At 34.3% G+C, this 18,216-nt stretch overlaps 1 long non-coding RNA gene across 1 annotated transcript in view; it reads left to right on the forward strand.

Annotated features, from left to right (window-relative positions):
- Positions 1-18,216, forward strand: part of LOC308196375 — a 167,714-nt gene that overhangs the window by 121,635 nt on the left and 27,863 nt on the right. Inside the window, exons 8-13 of the long non-coding RNA XR_013952171.1 lie at positions 2,210-2,365; positions 6,245-6,353; positions 6,478-6,668; positions 12,365-12,497; positions 12,949-13,106; positions 16,378-16,496. This is a non-coding gene — a long non-coding RNA (uncharacterized lncRNA). The remainder of the gene's footprint in view (positions 1-2,209; positions 2,366-6,244; positions 6,354-6,477; positions 6,669-12,364; positions 12,498-12,948; positions 13,107-16,377; positions 16,497-18,216) is intronic.

Here is an 18,216-nt window from a genome sequence, read left to right on the forward strand (position 1 = left end):
CTGTGCAGATTTATCTGAAAGGAGATGGTGATACTGTAAGTAGCACATCATTCAGTCAGCAGAATGAGTATTTACCCAATTAGCTGTTTTAGCCTGGGATAATGTTACACCATTATTTGGAGCTTTTATTTCTGTCAAGAATTACAGGACAAATTAAATAGCTCATTCTGGCTGTTTATATTTTGAATAAGTTGAGTATAAATGTATTTTTCAGAGTGTAGTTGAATTTATAGACTTAGTTAATTCTGCTATTCATAGATCAGTTTTCTTTCTAATATACCTAAATGGAAACTTCCTTTTTCATCCCACATAACTGGGAACAGCCATTGCTGAAATCTGTGTCTTATCTAAATGTATTACCTTTTATTTTATTTTATTTATGGTATATGGAAGAGATTGACCGTACACTTAAAAAAAAATGTTTTTGATTAATCCTTTAAAATCTGGATGTTATTAGACTTTTGACTTAAGCTAAATCTCATCTCTAGTTTACTGCAAAGAAATCAGCGTGTCCTGAAGTGTTTAATTCTACTATGTGGCAAAAAGGAATTGAACATATTTTAATTGTCCATTTATCATATTATAAATTTGAGTAAGAACGTGGCTTCCAATGCAGGTATTGTTATGATTCTAGGATGCAGGATAAACAGTGTAATGCTCATTATACAACTCATTATACAGCTATGTTACCTTTATCATATTTGAGTGGGGATCACTGGTCTTCATACAGTGGAAGTACTAATCTTTGTGGTTTAAAGCATTTCTTTTTTTGTTCAAGTCAAGTACATATCTTCCTTTGCATCTAAATTCTGCCTTGAGGTTCACCTAATATTTGCATTTAAAAAAAAAAAAAAAAAAGAGTTGTGAAAAAGCAATCTAAATATGAAGCACATAACTGGAAACCATGGCTGAAGTAAGAATGGGGTGGTCTGAAAACTGCTTTGAATTTACCTAAAAATACATTTATATGGGAAGCTTGTTAGACTGGAATTTTTGTATGCTTTCTTGTATTTCTGCTGTAGTCAAGCCAGCAATTTTCTCATGGTGTTTCAATTTGTGGTTTCAGATAGCAGATGAAAATGCGAGGCCTGTGACATTTCAGATACAGAACTTCTGAAATTTTTCAGTCCAGTTTTTGGCTATGTTGCTGAATCATTTATTTTCATACTTAATTGAAATGAATAATGTTTTAATTATGTTCTACTGTACACAGGATAAAGGTCAATTATTGTTTATTTTGCTGTTCTGTAGCATAATGTTGTCTGAAACATTTCCAGTAAGTAAACTATGCTCATACAGCAGGTTCTTAGAAATGATAAGCCATCTTTGCAGACTGATATTTTTACAAAGATATCTTAATCAGTTATTCAGAAGTATTATATGGTTGTGCAGAAAGATGGACAAGCAGAAAATATTCATAGAAATATATATGGAAAACCTATCAATGTTCTAAGAGTGCAATGTGATCTAAGAAGCTGTCAATGGCATTTTCTATTACAGCTTTTTAAATAAGGCTGAAATTTGCAAAGGTGAAATGCTGACAATGTCCTTTATTTTATGATACCCAGTATAGTAAAATGTTGGAAATAAAGTACTTTCACAATACTACTGAAATGTATCCATTGCAATTTTAAAGTGGAGCGTAATGAAAAAAAAGTATTTTGAGCCATTGATTTCTAGCAAAGCTTTAAGTGATCTTCTGTAGTGAATGCACACATTAGAAGCAAAGGCTGTCCAAATGGGACTTTCGGTATGTTTAACCATCATTGTTTCAGACTTGGAGTAAAACTTTACTTTGGCTCAAAGCTATAGATTTGTTGCAATCTTTGCAGTTCAGTGAACTTTTTTTGGTGCATACATATTTCAAGTAAACTCCATAGTTATAAGTATAACAAGTGACACGTTATGGACCCTAAATCGTTGCACTGTGAAATATGCACAGAAAAAGGACAAATGAAGATATCAAGGGTCTGTTCCATTTTGCACTGAACTGTAAAATGCCACCCTTGTTGTACAGAAGATCACTGGTTCTGAGCAGGGCTCATTGACTGCTAAGTTGTGGATAGTGTTTCACTTTCTGCAACTGTTAATATCCTGGGTTACCCAGGCATAATGACCTCTCTATTTGTGACACATTGTTGAATTTTCTGGTTCTTTTAACTTATTCAAACCCTTTTTTTTTTTTTTTTTCTTTCCTCTCCATTCATAGGGAAGGCTGGAATGATTCTGAATTGAGCTGTGGTACAGAGCTGCTGAGCTGCTGGTCAGTCAGTTACAGTTGGAATCAGTGGTGGCACATCTGTAGATGAACATAAATGAAAGCACATAGAAAAGGTACTCTACATCTTCACTAGGTTTTCTGTAGGTAAGATTACATAGGAATTTTGCGCAATAGTGGAAAATATGCAATATTGTTTGGTTTCGGTAGTTGTTAAATCTGATAAAATAAGTAGTCTGTTTTATAATAACCTATATTATGTTATAGTTGACATTTGATGTTCAACTTATGACTAGAAGTAAATTCCAATTTTATAGCTAGTCACCAAATTGCAATTGAATCATAATAACTTATCTGTTAAATATTTTAAATGGTCTTGAAGTTTAAAATAAAATAAAATTGCATATAGTATACAGCATTTAGTTTCTGGGCCTGAATTTTTCCTCTAACCTTGTAAGGATCTGAATTTAGTGAAAGTGTGCCATTGGGGTGTTAAGATATTTGAAAGCATCCAGAGGAGGGCAATAAAACTGGTAATAGGGCTGGAAGGCATGTCCTGTGAGGAGAGGCTGAGGGCACTTGGGTTGCTGAGTCTGGGGAAGAGGAGGCTGAGACAACCTCATTGCTCCCTGTAACTTCCTCAGGTGGGGAAGTGGAGAGCAAAGCGCTGGTCTCTTTCACTGCTAACCCATGTTATTTAGCTTAGTTTCAACTTTGCTGTCTGCTTCTCTTTTATGCTGTTTTCTGTGACTCACTCCATAATAAGATCCGTAAATCTTACTAAACCTCACTGACATGATAGAAAAAATATTTGCTAATTTCAGAGGACTTCAAAACCCAGGCCCAGAAAAGCAAATAATATGATGGATCTAATCTTCAGTACTGCATCCTTTTCTCATGACATCAATCCATGTTATTGTCTGTCATTGAAACGCAAAATTAGGTTGAATGTAGTGGCTGCATTCCTTCAGGGAAATACAAGAATGTAAATGATATACTGATAATCTATAACAATGTAAAGAATGTAACGAATATGAGCAATATGAGGAGTATACCATAACTAGCAGTGGAACAAGTAAAATTTTGAGGTGTTTGGCCTTTTTCCACTTCGACTGTCTAAGGACAACAGATATCAGGTTATAGATTCTTGATGAAATATGAACCATATTTCATAAGGGAATCGCTGATATGTAACGTTGAGTCAAACCAACGTATTTAGAAAACTGGGGAAAAGACTACCAGAGCTCAAGCAGATATCTGGAGAGGTGGCAAAGCTGTGAACTTGAAAACTTTTGGCAGCACTTAATGAGCTTATTATTAGACTATTTTAAATGCTACCACATTAATGCCCCGAGGCTGATTCTGTGTTTGCTCTCACTCTTTCCATATCATGTTAATATCATAGAGGTAGGAAGTTACAAGCATACAGAAGCAGTACATTAGAAGTAGCAGTTCACAAACTTTTTTTGGAGGATACACTGGAGGATAAAGACTGTGCTGATTCACTGCCAAGTATGTATACCAAGCATGTAGTGAAGGAAACATCTGCAGGCCCATTGGAGCTCCGGGTTTGATTACTATTTCTGGAGCCAGCTGTGACTTTCACCAGATTTTAAAATGATCCCTGGTTGAGTCTACAATTAATGGAGAGAAGAGCAAACCACATCCAGTGTTGTCACTTAATGAAGTGGACAAATCAAAGGGTAAAAAATGCAGGTTCTTTCTAGACTAGATATATGAAATACATGATAAAAGATGCAACTACTTGCCCGAGTTGTTTTTAAAATGCCTACTTCCAATGAGAGATACTGTTTTCATCTTTAAAATTCAGCTTTTGAAAATTTTGTGTGAAAAGTGATCCTCTTTGTAATGTTAGTTTACATCCAGATTCTATACAACTAATGGAATAGCACTGATAGTGCATAAACAGATTTTATTGCTAGCTAATATTTGTTGGCTGCAGGTAGGACAACTAGAGTTAATGGACCTGAAGAAGCCACTGTTTCCTTTAAATATAGTCAACACATTTTCTCGTACCTAAAATTCTTAGTTCTCTAAGTTTTGAGGTGGAATAGTATAAAATACCACTTGTACATATTTTTAGTAAACCTTTGCTTGCAGATATCAGATTCATAAAATACATGGGTATTATTACTTAATTTGATAAATACAGCTATGTGATATTACAAAAAAGCTCACAAGTTCAACTATATTTATGAAAGGAAATACCATTTAAAACCTTTCACAAGCGTGTTCCTGCACTGACAACAGGACAGGTTAATCTTCTGAGCAATTATTTGTTTAATCATATGTATAAAGAGGAAACATTTAAAAGGGCAGAAACCTCTTGTTTTTCATCTGGATTTAAGAATGTTCTGAAATTCTCCATTGGTAACTGAAGTCTTTATGTTGTAATGAGATTATATCAATAAAAAGTGTATCTTAAATTTAGATATTGAGGATGATATTCCATATAGTTCAAGTACTTTAAAAGACTCCATTTGCTGTCTTTCTACATGGATCCTGTAAAAGCACCTGCCAATATTTACAGCGTTCACTTATTAGTAGGCCTTGGCCACTGCGGAAGGATCAAGGGGAAAATTCTCTTAATAGATGATATCTATTAACTTGTTCAGCATGAGAGATCATTTGCTAAGATGGATATGTTCCCAATGGCATAGCTTTGAGGGTCACTGTGCCTTTTACGCCTGTGCTTCACAGAAAAGAAACAATTGGATAGGATAGGGTGAATGTTTTACTAGACCATTGGGCACATTGATTTTTATTTTCATGGATATGTAGATCAAATTGAAATAACCTAAAGGGGCTGATGTGATACCCTGGGACTGTTACAGATGTCAAGATTTGTAGTAAGTCTGTATATTTCTAGTTCTTGGTACTCCCTGTAGAAAAATAACATGGGGTGTCATTGAGATCTGTCACTTGCTGACACTTGGGGGAAAAAAATGACCCCTACCTCTGCTAGACATTTCTAAGACATGTCCCAGATGAATAAGATTGTTTACTGAACCTAGTTTTGATTTACTTATATTTAAAGTAAGTGTTACGCAAGTCAGACATGCGTGGTCCTGGCTGGCTGATATATCCTTAAGCAACTGTCTGTATATTGGAATGCAAAGAATTCTGTCTTGCCTGATGTAGGATGTGACTTCAGAAATGTGTTTCTGTAAACACCCTGAAACTACTGATCGGGAACAGTTTCTATTTCAAGACTTGATGACATTGCATCTACTTAAGCAACCTCTGTTCAACTGACACGTGAAAGATGAGAATAAAAAGAAAACTATTAAAAGCACTATAAAATGTCAACATTAATAGAGAATATAGTAATGTGGACAACTAAAATGAAGAAAACCAAAACAAACTAAAATTTATTTGAAATTTTGACTTTTGAATTCTGCAGGAATATTATGCGTTAGAGGAATTTACAGATTTTAAAATCATTTTTCCCCCCAAGGCTCAGGAAAAATTGTTATATGCATTATTTAAATTGCAGAGGAAGAAGGAATATAAATTGTTTTAAATATCAGAATCATTTTTTTTCATGTATGTATGCAGTAGCTTTTTTGAAGCTATTCACATTAAAAAAAAAAACTGACTTACTTGGGTGAACATGAAGTTATCTTTACATAATGTTAGCTTTCACAGTTCTACCTGTGACAATATAAATTTCAGTTTTATGACAATCTGATATTTATTCAGCTAATACATATAAAATTGTAATTTAAAGTTTAATGTTGTAGAACTTGCCAGGTTGACAGGAAGACAGCAGTTCTTGTTTTAGTTACAGGAATGCAAACTTCATTTCTCCTTGTTAACATGCGTTGTTCACAATTTACATATCTAATGTACAAAAGTTGTTCAGATACTCTTCTGTTAGGTCCAGAAAGGTTGATGGTACTGCAAAAGTGTCCAAAGAAATCAATCAGGGAGAGCTGATTGATTTTATATGGTTTGAATCACGAGCTGATTTTAAATACTTTTAATTGCTATATTTAACTAAAGGTTTGGACCGCTTCATTTGGAGACTGAGCCACAGAGCTGGGAAATCAATTTTGCTTCAGTAACTAAATCTTTGGTTTAAGCTGTGGTAGCTTTTGGAGCAGAATATCAGGTGAGATCATTTAGGGCTCTTTTGGATTTATTCTCTGTTAATTAGAAGAATCTCAATTGTGGTTAATTTCATTAAGTACAGTTTTCTTTTCTTTCTTTCTTTTTTTTTTTTTTTTTTTAAACAGTATCTTTTAAGGAGAAGGCTGATCATACCATTAAGGACAATCAACTTGCCTGGAACACTCATTGCTCTTGTTTAACTCAATCACCACAGCAGTCCTTTATTATCTAAAATATTATCCAAATACATAGTGAAGGTATAATTCACTTCTGGCATACTGATTGGGTTTACCTGAGTCAGAACAATGTGATTGAGGTAAGCTGCTGAATTATATTCAAGTAGCAAAGAATGAAAGATAGAAAAGGATTTTCAAAAATCTTCATTTTCCTAACAAATGTGATGTGGATACAAATACTGTTAGTCATTAATGACAAACATAATAATTTTGAACCTGATTTTAAAATGCCCATGTCCTTGGTATCATATATAGAGAGAGGACAGTTCTGGTTGAGGTAGCTTTTCTGATTCAGTTACCATTACTACAGGAATATATTCATTCCTTTTCACTTCAAAAATTCTTAATGCATGATTTATTTGCTTTTCCGCTTTTCCTTTTATCCAATAAGCTGAGCTTCAGAGACCTTATTTCTTTTTCACATCTTTATTTACTGTTAGGTACTTATTCATGGTGTTTTCAGAAATGAAGCATTTTTTTTCACTTGTGAAATCATGCAATTTGAGGTGTAAATGCCAATTTATTTGTGTTTTTGTAAAATGAAATACAACTCCTTGAAGTACTCATTTTGTAACAGAGACAAGTAGCATCTGTCAGTAGTGAGTTTAGGAAATAATGGCTCCATCTACTGTTAGGTGTGGTATTATTTCTGCATTTGGCAAATAGCGGACTTCGGGGTGTGTTTTTCTTTTTAACTGTAATCTCTTTTTCTTTTGAAGGGGGGGAGGGGGGGGGATCCTTACCACCATAAACATTGTAGTCTTACTACAATAAGTCCTGTTCATGTTTTCTAAATATTTTGTATTTATTGAATAAGTGAATATAAATATAAAACTAATGGAAACAGTGCGGGATTTTACTTGTGAATTTTTATTTTTTAATGCTTTGTTTCTTAAATTGTAGTTCACATTTTAAATTATTTCAATTACATTATGAAAATATATCTTATTCTTCAGTCAGTATAATAACTTGTGATAACTAGAAGTCAGAAGTGAAGCTAACTCTGAAAGGAATCTGAAGAGCAATTGGCATCTAAAATGAGATGTGTGCTTCATCGTTTTCATATTCGTTCTTTAATAGGGGCTTAAAATGCATTCTGGGAAAGCATTTAAGACCCTTAAGCTCAAGCTTGTTATGCTACTAACACATCCTGTTAACATTTAACAAGGATTGAATATAGGGATTTAGTTTATAGAAGAAGCATGGCAAAAAACTTTAATAAATAGTGAGATGTTCTTTGATCAAAGAAGTTAGAGGCATCTTATTTTTATTGCAGAGCATACAGCACCTTTGTGTGAAATTAATGGGCTGTGGGAAATACTTTAGAACAGTTTCTATCGTTATTGTAGATGAATATCAATGAATATCAATAAATCAAAAAACAGTCCACTGTCAAAGCAGGTGTCCTAAAAGCTGGCGCTCAATAACAAGAAGAAATAAAAAATCGTTATCTTCAGGTCTAAAGAGAAATGCTAAATTTAAAAGCATCCTTCCTTCTCCAAGAAGCATTTAAAAATAAATAAATAAACACAACAGAAAATTTTCAAAATAGCAATGAGTTACTGTTTTTCTTACTTTTAGTAGTTAAAGGAAATAGCATATATTTTAAAACATATTGATTAAAATCAAGTATATTTTCCTGGTTGTAAATATGTTGCTGAATGGTTCCTTTCTAGTTACTTTGGTCAGGTCAAATCTTCAAATGACAACAAAAATCTGGACAGTGTGATCGCAATAGTATTCTTTGCACAGTGTTGACAGGAACTCCTCTTTATTAGTGTGTGTTGCGGATGATGAGAACCCTGAGCTCTTGTTTGAGTTCTGATGTTTTGTAGGTCAGCAGGTTCATACACATTACTATCAGCATGGACAGCATCCATGGACATCAGTGGAAGGGTGGAAGAGTATTCACCAAAGTGTAGTTTTTTTTTTGTTTGTTTGTTTGTTTTTCCCAGCTGCCTTGTCGTCTAAAAAAAAATTAAAAAAAATTAAAAGGTTAGGTTGCATTAGCATATCAGTGCTTTATATCCGGTGATTCGTGCTGTTGAAGATTCTTTAAATTGTGCCTTTGTCTGGGCATTTGAACATGTTAAACACATGAACATTTTGAAAATGTTGACAGAAATGCTGGGAATGTCTGTAGTGCTATATACTGGTAACCTTGGGAAAAATGGGAAAAAAAAATAAAACCCTGCCCAGTATGAAATCAATACCAGATACCCTTCTAGCAGTGGACTTCCCTTTTTCATCTTTTCAGATTGACATTGGATTTGACTCGACTACTCAGAAAACTTCAGTAGACGAATAAAATGGAGACCGTATTCCTATTGCATTTTATGCTATTTGGAATTATTCTAGAATGCTTTGAATAATCAAAAAATACAGTTGTCAGCTGTACTATTCCTTATTTCAGTAGGCATTATGATCGTTTACTTCAATATAAAAAATACTTCAATATAAAAAATATTGCAGTTTAGAAACCTCTCTCCTTCTAATATACAAAGTTTCTGATAATAACTGCTACAATACTTCAGTTCTAGCCTGTATGTCTTCTAGAGGGGAAAAAATACTAACAATAGTAGGTCTGTTTGAAACATGTTGTATTTCTCTATATATTTTCTATCACATTCACTTTATTTGTAGTGTCATGTTATTATAAGTTGCAGCATATGTAGGCCAACAAAAACTGACATAAAGGAAAGCAGCAAAATGCAGTGTAATGATATGTGACACATCATTCAGACTGAGAAGAAAACTCACTTTCTTGGATTTAATACCTGCTACTTACTGTATTTGCCATTAATGTACACTCTCCTCTACGCAATCAACGTATAGTTTTTTTTTATGTGAGAGAATACTATCTACTGAAAAACAGTAAAATCATGAGGTATTTATTAAGACATCGATCCATAATTCAATCATGACTTTGATTTTCTTTTTCACAAACTCTTCATTCTGATGTAGAAAGGAAAAAATAATTTTATATTTTCCCCCCTTGAATGTTTATTAGCCTAAAAATATAATGATATCCTTACTTGCTGTAGGTCAAGTTATATACTCTTTTTTCAGGTAAATGTTATGGATAATTTATAAGTAAAATTTTCAATTCCAGAAAGTGAGCAAGATAAGCTAATTGTGTTTTTCAGTGTGCTTTGTTGCGAGTTTTGAAGGTGCATTTCCCAATAGGTTTCTACATAAGTGGTGTGCGCTGAAAGCAAAACCTGCCCCAGATAGATGTGCTGAAATGTATTTAGGACTACAAATAAAACTTTCTAAAGTATTATTTGATTAAGAGTAGAACTATCTGCAAAACAGTTTTCCTGTCCTGGGAAGGTTTGAGATTTTTGTCACATTCAGCACCGGGAGTTCATTGTGTGTTCACTTTTCTGAAAGAGACAGAAGTTCTCCTGCACAGTGGCTGTTCAATGCCAAGGAAATGCAGACCTATAGATACTGTGATGAATCAGACAGAAACAAGGACTCCCTCATCAGCTTCCATGCCCTCTGGCCTACTGGCATAAATATGCTGCACAGTGACATGCAGAAAGCTGGGTTTGAGTACCCATGTGGCTAATAACTATCATTTTACTGTGTTAATTTTAACTTAGATTTGTTCTGTTTGTTGTCATTGCATGGCTGCCAAATGCTTTGTTCTGGCACAGAAGAAATGATGGCATGGAGTCAGGGAGAAAAGGTGAAAAGTGAGAAAGGAACCAGAACCACTTTTCTTAGTAGCACTGTTAAGTAATGTGAGCATAAAGTTCTTGTAGAGGAAGAGTGTTATTTAAGGAAATGGACTCATATAGCCAAATCTGAAAAATATGCCAGAAATCTAAGTTAGCATATTCCATCAGAATTAAAATACAGATGGAACTGAAGCAGCACAGGAAAGTTTCATGATATATTGTCTATTCAAGGTGATAAACAGGAGAAGAGTTAATATTATTGGTTGGTAAGTTGTTTGTTTTTTTTTTTTTTTCCTTAAGAAGTAAAAACACCCCACTGTTTGCTGTACTGCTGCTGTTGTGAAGGGATTTAATTTAAGGGAAAATATGTTCCTAAATTGAAAATATCTGCCCTATGGGAAAAGTCTGACAGAAGGCTAAATTAAAAATAATGTAGCTGAAGCTAAAAAACTGAGCTTTATTGTTAAGCATGTCTAGTAAAATGTAAGGTCAGAACAACAAATTAAACATTATAAAGTGTTCTTAAGAAATGAACAAAAAAGTCCTCTCAGAACATGAGAGTAGATTTCAGTTTAGGTGTTTTGTTTTCTGTTTAAGCTTAGAAGTTTTGATGAATCAGTGGAATGTCCATGCAGAACTGGCTTTGGAAAATGTCCAGGTACTTAAGTATTGTAGCAATACCTACCTTAAAAATGAAATTGTTTATGTTGGTACACTCATGAGTGACATAACAGAGAAAAAAGATGGCTTTTCCTATACTTCTGAGGCACTTCAGTCTGTAACTCTAAGGGTTTAATATGTTAATAGATTTCAGTTTGATAGTGTTAACTGTCAGTGTTTGAATAGTTACTAGTTTTGGTCTAACTTTTTGTGGTAAATATCTATACATTTTCTATTAAAGATAGTACAGATGCTTAAAGAATTTAAAATTAAAGCCTAATCAAATAAAATATATATTAAGGCAAGACTCCAAAACCTGATTGGTATCAAAGAGCGAAGCACATTGTCTTACATGTGCCTCAATCACACCATTGCTAGGTGGTCGAGGGAAGTGATTGTCCTGCTCTACCATGCGCTGGTGTGGCCTCACCTCGAGTACCGTGTGCAGTTTGGGGCACCACAGTATAAGGACATAAAACTATTAGAGAGCCTCCAAAGGAGGGTGGCAAAGATGGTGAAGGGTCTAGAGGGGAAGACACATGAGGAGCAGCTGAAGTCACTTGGATTAGAGCCCAGCCCAGAGAAGAGGAAACTGAGGGGAGGCCTAATGGCGGCCTGCAGCTTCCTCATGAGGGGAGCGGAGGGACAGGCGCTGTCTCTGGGGACAATGACAGGACCCGAGGGAACGGCATGGAGCTGTGACAGGAGAGGCTCAGGCTGGATTTTTGGGTGCTCCTATGTGGAGCCAGGAGTTGAACTCGATGATCCTTGTGGATCCCTTCCAACTCAGGATACTCTATGATTATAAATCAAAAAATATTCTTCCCATTTCACCATGGAGACAGACTTTTGACAACTGCTTGGATAGAAGTGTGGAGCCTGAGAAACTGGCATGTTTTGGGAGTTTGGCCATGTAAGCAAGGATCAACAGAGCATTAAGAAGATAGATGTTTTTATTTACTAATTAAAATAGTAACATTTTCTTTGATTTAAAATAATCAAAAATGTATGTATATGGTATGTTTTAATTTAGAATATGCCATTTAAAATTCTTTTAATCTTTCATGGAAATGCCTACCTAAATATGTCACTTAATTACATATGATTATCTAAATATAGGGATACAATTTTTTCTTCATGTTTATAAGAATTCCTGTTTTGAGAGCTGTCAGTCTTTATTCTTAAACTGATACATAACGATAAAAGATTTTTATACATTTTTCACTTGAGTGCATATGAAAAGGTCATTATCTAGTTGTACATTTGAAAACTTTATGAAATACGAAGTTATTTACACACAGGAACTTTTGTAATATTGCCTACATCAATGACCACTTTTCCCATCATTCCTGGTGTTTAGATTGTTGTGATTCTGCTGATAAAGCTGATGTTTTTCTTCAGTATTCCTCTGCCTCTGTCCTTTCCTACAGGCTTACCCTGAGTTTGTCCTGACCTACCTAGAGGAACTAAATGAAAGAGGAGGTGACCCAGACAGAAAACCGCATTCACCATGGGGCCTGATCTGCAGCTCATCAGGAGATAGACAGCAGCTCAGCAGAAGAGGTCATAGTATTAAGCCAGAGGCAGATCAGAGACAGTCCTTTCAAAAACACATTTTGAAAGGGAAAATAGTGTGGAAGTCAACTTATTTCCTTAAATAACCTAATTTGATTTCTTAATTTAATAAAGTGCTTAAATTATTAAGCAAATAATAGTTGTAGATAGGATTTTAATGAATAAACATGTATTCTATATGTATTTATATCTCAGAACTATTTAAGTTTATATTCCACATGAGAAAAAATTTTGAAATTTCTTATTTTCTATATGGAGAAACTTTGAAGGAAGGAAAGGAAACAAAAATCACTCTGTAGGTTTGTTTCTTGATGCATCTTGACATAACTATTTGTATTTCTGACATTTTCTGTTGATCAACAGCCTTACTTGGAAAAGGAGACACACATTATTTTAATTAACAATTTATAAATTGCATGCTTGTACTTCCGTCTCTTAGATTCTGCAAAAAAATGTCAGCAACCCCAGTCAGAAACAACTTTCAGGACCTTTGGACGCCCATTTAATGCCTGCAGATCCCCTAGGGGAGACTACACAGCTGACAGTGGCACTGGTGAGGAAACTAGAAGAGAAACATCCTAAGGCCTCAGCTCAAAGGTAAGCCACTGACAGAACTGATATTTATTGTTCAATGACATTAGATGTTTTCCTTCAGTTTCATGTAAGATTGATTTCCTGGATATTATTGAAATATCTCAGAAACCCTCTGGCTGATAAGTGAACACGGATTTTGCCTAATATTAATGAAAAAGGGTGACATTTATATGCATTTCTTTTAAAGATTGATGTGTAGAATGTTTGATAATTGAAAATTTATTTTTCAATTTTATCTACAAACCTCACATTACACAAATTACATAAAGAAATATAGCTTCTATCAACATTGTGACATCTTTTGTGCAACAAGATTTAAGTTTAAATGGTTAATGCTTTGTTATAAACCTGAAAGTCATTCTGAGCTGAAGTACTAAGTGACACAGTTACTTTCAGTATAGGACTGTATTTTAATTTGAGTAAAACATTAATAGTAATGTTTTTAATTACTTCTACTTACAGGAGGCAGAACACTTTGCCCTGGTTTGAGGGTTCTTTATAACTAGGAAAAAAAAAAAAAAAGTTTTGGTTAACTAGCCAAATGCCATTCGTTAGATATTTTTGAGCTTTTGGGTGTTTTCTTAGATCAAAACATTAAGGAAAAAAAAGCTTCCCATTCAGATGGAAGGCCACTAGACGTTACTCAATATTAGAATGAAAGTTGAACTAAGTAAGTTTTTGAATGTTAAGCTAAAAAACTTTTCTTGGTGAACACAGACATTTGATTTAGAAGATTATCTGCAGTCAAAATAGTTTATAAGCACTGAATGCTTGACTTTGTCTTTATGCATTTCTTTCCACCAAAACTGGTTACACAGTCTAAAGTATTTTTCTGAACTATAATTAAATATTAAAATAATAAATTAATAGCATTATTTTATGGTCAAAAACATTGGTGTTAAATAGCAGTGGCAACTAATTCAAAATTCCTGCAATTACCTCTGTTATGGAAGTTTTAAGTGAGTTAAATCCTCTTTTCCTGCTGTTTTTCAGCAGACTGAGATAGACTAATGTATTCTGTAGCTCGTAGAATACTTTCAATGCCCTTCTGGAAGATGATGTGAGAAATAAGGGAAAGGTTTCTATCCTTCTATCTATTTCAATGTAGGAATGAAATTTGCCGTTCTTTACAGAACGTGAAAGACTGTCATAGGTGCATATGAAGTATACATTGTGTTAGCAGAGGAAACTGTATCTCTGTGTCCTAGAATTTTTGTTTCAGGAGTTGGTCCAGCTGTATAGGTCGATGAAGTGAATATTATCCTGCCCCTCCTAAGATGGTCAACTGTTTTTACAAATTCTTTTTGATTAAGTGTCCTGCTCAACATACTTGTAGAATTTTTATCAGACTGGTTTTTGAGAAGTGATCTGAAGAGTCTCTAAAAGGAAATTCAGTTGCCAAGGCATAGGTGTTTAGTGTGATTTTAGGTGCTGAAGATTATATCATCAGGCTTTCAGCTCCTTCAGATTACAGTAAGTCTCCTGCAAACCTTAGATGTGTAAGGTGCAGATCCTTAGGATACATTAGCAGTCTCAAATACCAACAAGGGTCTATATTTAAGAAATTGAATCCTGCCCTAAATGTTTCCTTCTCTAGCTTAGTGTTTTGGGGGAATGTGCAGCTCAGAGCTCTATTATTAGGGTTTTGTTTATTTGTTTCTGGTTTGGATTCTGAGAAACAGTCATGCTTTCATGGAGAGTCACCACAGAATGAAGTTGGTGCCACAATGGAAGAAAATCTAATCTATAGGTTTTTGTAGGAAGGGCTCTATGAAAAGAGGGATACATTTCAAAGAATGTGGTTAATTGGATTACAAGTTAATCTGTTTGCAATAATTTTTATGCAGCTAGGCTTTCTTATTTTTGCTGGTTGAAACTTGCACTGAGTCCTTTTCTTACCTTTATCTTGTTTATTCACTTGCACATTATTCTATGATACATGGTAGCAAAGACAAGCAAATTGTCTTGTTTCTCTGCATGTCCTTCCTTAGCAGTCTCAACAAGTCCTTTTTATCTTTGGGGACACCTTATTCAAGGTGTCAAATGCTGTTTTTTCATTGCATCTGATACTTTCACAAATTTACGAGATGCATGATGTTTATAGGATATGACAACCCGAACCTCATCTATGATTTACCTGAATTAATCCCTGAGTTCCTATGTGAAATGTGAAAAACTCATTCATTCCAGTAAATGCCGTTGGCAAAAAAAAAAATCCTTTCCATTTCTAAAAGGCAAACGTTACCCCAAATGGACAAAAAATCCTATCATAAGCTAGTCCATAGGTACGGAGGATTGAAATTGCTAAGTATTTAGGTAAGAATGGTATTAGAATATAATATGAGTGGAGAAGTGAGCTATATGATTCTGATTTATGTACCTCCTTCAGTGTACAGGCGCTAATGACTTAACTAAGAACTAATAGCCACTAATTTCCTTCCCATCCTTATTCTCACTGAACTGCTCACATAAGGGAAGCTGCAGATCCATTATCTCCTTTCACTCAAATTTTGGAGAATGGACACGTGTAGAAAGATGTTGCGTAGTATCATCTTTGCATCAAGAAAACAACTTAATATTTTAGGTATTATATGGTAGAAATGCGACCCCTGTAACTTCTGACAGCATTTTAAATTACTTCTCTTATTCTTAGGATCTTTCTAGTTGGGCCCTAAAAAGGAAAGACAGTATTCTTGCATCATCAACTGTAACAGATAGATTTCTTTTGATGTCAGCTAAGTCTCTAAAATGAGCAGTTACTGAATGAATTTACATGCAACAGTTCACACTTTTTTCTTGTATGCATCTCTAAGAGGAATATTTTGTACTTCAAATGGCATATTTCTTGTTCCTTTTGTTTCAATATTTGAATGTCGAACTACAATTCAACATGGAACACTGACAAATTCTAGTAAGAAGAAGGGGAAGAAAGAACACTCGCTCTGTATTTTGGGTATCCCAGCAATACATTGAATTTGTGATTTGTCCCTTTAAATAGCACTGGTAATATTCCTAAAATTAGTCACCTGTTTCAATGTATTTTTAGTTTGCGGCCTTATTGGATCACTTTGCTTCCACAGGTAAGCCTGATTTCACAATTTTCTAAAGATTTTGTCTCCAATGTGGATATGTATTTAAGTGTGTTCCAAGCTATGTACATGCTAGGTACAAGCACTCTTGGATCTGGGTCAGAATACTTATGACCTTGTCATATTTAATACTAAGACAGACACATCTGGGACAGTTGGTTTCATTTTATTTTTTTCTGAATCAGTTGGGCAGATTCGGTTATTACATTTCTGAAGACTTACCAGTGGGGGAAAAATGACTGAAGAACACCCCAAGGAGATGGAAATGTTCTCCCACTTTCATCAGTGACACAACTATGAATTGGTAAAATTGTTTGTAAAGGCTAATTGAATGTTTGACCTTGATTCTTTATAGAAATTTATAAATGAAGCAATTTATAAATTCTAAGTGGACAAAATAAAGGTGAAAGTCATGATCTACATTATAAATTATGATTACTCCATGGATACAGATGAGAATGTATTTTTTTAAAAAGACAGTTAGTTTTGGATACCAAATATTTTCAAAATAGAGTTATTCATGTTCCGCTTATAAACAGCTCTACACTGTATTTTTGTATTTAAAAAGTAGTCTGCATTAATTTTAAATACACCTTCAGATTTCTTTGTGAAAACTCCTTTATGACAACCATCTTTTCACTGAGTTGCAATGATTTTCCATGATGTATCTGCCATGTAAGTGTTCTAAAGGTTAAAGCTTTGAATTGGTGACATATTAGCTTTCATTATATGCTTTAGTCTCATCTTGACAAAATTATTCTAATAGCTATATCTGCCACAGATACAAATTTGGTTCTCAGTTCATCACAGAGGGAAAATGTTATATGTCCATCTGAAAATGAAAGGAATGTATAATAAACATTACAGTCCCGTTTTTAGAAATAATTTGAATATATTTGTTTACATTAGTATACTGATTTGAGTGGCTTACCTTTATTTAAATGGAATAAGATCTGAGGGGGGGGAGGAGGAGGAGAAGGACTGTAGCAGCCGACAAAGCATGGTGACCCAGCTTGTCACCCAGTGACCTGTGAGAAGGAAATAATGAACTGTGAGTAGCCGTCATCTTAACTGTTTCTGACAGTTTGGCTATGGGCACATCTGTGTTAGTTGCATGGAAAGGCCTTTGTTGTTTTCCCACTAGTGACTTTGCAGACCGCTGTGGGGTTTGCTAGCTGCCCTGCTCTTACACTTCTCCTCCTTTTTAAGTAGGAAGAGCAGCTGCCACTGATAGAGCTGACATTTCTTTTAATGATTTACTTGGCATTTATATCTTTAAAAAAGAAGAAATTAATAGAATTTCTGGTTATTTTAAATAAAAATATTGTCTATATTCGTGTAAGATCAGTTGCAAGTATGCCTGTAATTATTCCGTGTTACCTACTTAACTTAGAGCAGTATTTAATGTCTGTTGGTACCCTTTCTTCCTAATGTCTTGTCATATTTAACTATTTTGAGTAAATTATCAAGTCTACTGGTAATGTTTTATATACTGCAAATATCATTCTAAATGTGGTGTATGATAAAACTAGGCAGCTTTTCATGACTAAATGATACATTGCAAAACAAACAGAAAAACACCATTTATCTGCTGTTACAGAAAACATAGACAAACATGTTTCCTTTTCCAGATTGACCAAAGTGTCCATGCCTTTTCTGGTGCAGTAGTGCTAAATCTCAGATAACTTGGCTCACAATGTAATTAGAATTTTCAGCTAGGAGAATTAAATATAGAGATAGATGCCTGTTCTCATAATGGTTCTTAGCAGTTGATTTGTGAAAGATGATTGTTAAGTAAAACATGGAATCTTGATTTTTGAAAAATGACTAACACAATGACTCAAAGGGGAAAGCTATCTATTTTAACAAACTGTAAATGTTTTACATGGTTAATATAATACTTTTGTTACATAATATTCTAGGAATGAGTTATTACAAAGTATTTTGCAGGAGCTGAATATTAAAGACCTCACTCACTATGACGTGAAGTACAGGAAGCAGAACCTGAAATATTCTTTCTGCTA

The sequence above is a fragment of the Anser brachyrhynchus genome, assembly GCF_964034855.1.
Source record: "Anser brachyrhynchus genome assembly, chromosome: 5".
Classification (NCBI taxonomy): Eukaryota; Metazoa; Chordata; class Aves; order Anseriformes; family Anatidae; genus Anser; species Anser brachyrhynchus.